The sequence below is a fragment of the Arachis ipaensis genome, chromosome B5 (genome assembly GCF_059453495.1).
Source record: "Arachis ipaensis isolate K30076 ecotype BB chromosome B5, ASM5945349v1, whole genome shotgun sequence".
Lineage (NCBI taxonomy): Eukaryota > Viridiplantae > Streptophyta > Magnoliopsida > Fabales > Fabaceae > Arachis > Arachis ipaensis.
The window spans coordinates 97,848,929-97,851,477 of NC_142440.1; positions in this window are offsets into that span (position 1 = coordinate 97,848,929).

Sequence of the window (2,549 nt, forward strand, 5' to 3'; positions counted from 1 at the left end):
CACTCATCATGCAGCATATAACATTTGAACAAGTAAACACAAATGGCGCACTTATCAGGCATAGAATCTTCTAACCACATCCTAACTACCTAACAACATATATCTCTATCTAACCTAACATACAAAATTTAAACAATAATCTAATCTAACACTAACTAACAAAATCAATTAAGCAGTAAAGCAACAGAGAGCAAAATAGGGCAAGGGTATGAGACCTGGAAGTGGGGCAGAAGAGATGAACCAAGAATTGAAAGGGATGGCAGATAGAGCGGCCGATTTCTACTGCCAGTGACGGCGGCCTACGACGGAGTTTGTAGTGGTGCTGAGGTGGCACCGGGACAGAGAGGAGACAGAGCAGGGTGGTTGATGAGCGGATAATTTATACGCTTTTTGGCATTGTTTTTAGTATGTTTTTAGTAGGATCTAGTTACTTTTAAGGATGTTTTTATTAGTTTTTATGTTAAATTCACATTTCTGGACTTTACTATGAGTTTGTGTGTTTTTCTGTGATTTCAGGTATTTTCTGGCTGAAATTGAGGGACTTGAGCAAAAATCAGATTCAGAGGTTGAAGAAGGACTGCTGATGCTGTTGGATTCTGACCTCCCTGCACTCAAAGTGGATTTTCTGGAGCTACAGAACTTCAAATGGCGCGCTTCCAATTGCGTTGGAAAGTATACATCTAGGGCTTTCCAGCAATATATAATAGTCCATACTTTTCCCAAGTGTAGACGACGCAAAAGGGCATTGAACGCCAGTTCTACGCTGCAGTCTGGAGTTAAACGCCAGAAACACGTCACAAACCAGAGTTGAACGCCAAAAACATGTTACAACTTGGCGTTCAACTCCAAAAGAAGCCTCTGCACGTGTAAACTTCAAGCTCAGCCCAAGCACACACCAAGTGGTCCCCGGAAGTGGATTTATGCATCAATTACTTACTTCTGTAAACCCTAGTAACTAGTTTAGCATAAATAGGACTTTTTACTATTGTATTTAGATCTTCGGATCATCTTGGGACGTCTAGTTCTTAGATCATGGAAGGCTGGGTATTCGGCCATGCCTGGACTTTATCACTTATTTATTTTCAACGGTAGAGTTTCTACACCCCATAGATTAAGGTGTGGAGCTCTGCTGTTCCTTATGAATTAATACAAAGTACTATTGTTTTTCTGTTCAATTCAACTTATTCCGCTTCTAAGATATCCATTCGCACTTCAACATGAATGTGGTGATCGTGACAGTCATCATCATTCCCTATGAACACGTGCCTGACAACCACTTCCGTTCTACCTTAGATTGAATGAGTATCTCTTGGATTCCTTAATCAAAATCTTCGTGGTATAAGTTAGAACCCATGGATGGCCATTCCTGAGATCCGAAAAGTCTAAACCTTGTCTATGGTATTCCGAGTAGGATCTGGGAAGGGATGGCTGTGACGAGCTTCAAACTCGCGAGTGCTGGGCATAGTGACAGATGCAAAAGGATCAATGGATCCTATTCCAGTATGATCGAGAATCAACAGATCATTAGCCATGCAGTGACAGCGCATTGGACCATTTTTACTGAGAGGACAGGATGTAGCCATTGACAACGGTGATGCCTAACATACAGCTTGCCATGGAAAGGAGTAAGACTGATTGGATGAAGACAGCAGGAAAGCAGAGATTCAGAGGAACGAAAGCATCTCTATACGCTTATCTGAAATTCTCACCAATGAATTACATAAGTATTTCTATATTTATTTTCTATTTATTTATTATTTATTTTTGAAAACTCCATAACTATTTGATATCCGCCTGACTGAGATTTACAAGATGACCATAGCTTGCTTCATACCAACAATCTCTGTGGGATCGACCCTTACTCACGTAAGGTTTTATTACTTGGACGACCCAGTTCACTTGCTGGTTAGTTGTGCAAAGTTGTGAAGTTATTTCTGGACCATGGTATTGTGCACCAGTTGTGGCGCCATTGCCAGGGAGAGAACGAACAACAAATTTTACAACCTCAGAGTAACAATTTCGCATACCAGTGGTGGAGTGAGAAGGAGAGGGTGAGGCCGGAAGAAAGAGCAAGGGTAGAAGAGAGAGGGGGGTTGTGGCGACGACGGTGGTTACGGAATGCTCGCCGGTGACAATGGAGGTCGCGGCGGCAGCGGCTATGGAATGTGAGAGTGAGGGAGAGAGTGAAAAAGAGAAAGAAAGAGGGTTGGGGACGAGAAGGCGACGCGGTAGCTCACGGAAGTGGTGTGGCCGGCGGTGGTTGCAACAAGGATGAGGGGTGGTGGTTATGGAGGGAGAAGAAGAGGGAGAGATATTGAAAAGGGAGTGAGGAAGTGCGCGACTGCGCTAGGGCTCTCGCGTCTCTGGGGTAAGTGAAATTTTGAATCCACGCGAGCGCGCACTGATGCTCGCAGACTATGTCGGTATAGAATTTCTCAGTAAAATCCCGTCGTGAGTATAGTTCCAACCAACAACTAATCCGCGAGTCAAATTTAGAAGGAAATTGGTTGTCACAAGTTCAACCCCAATAAAAGTAACCGAAGTATTCA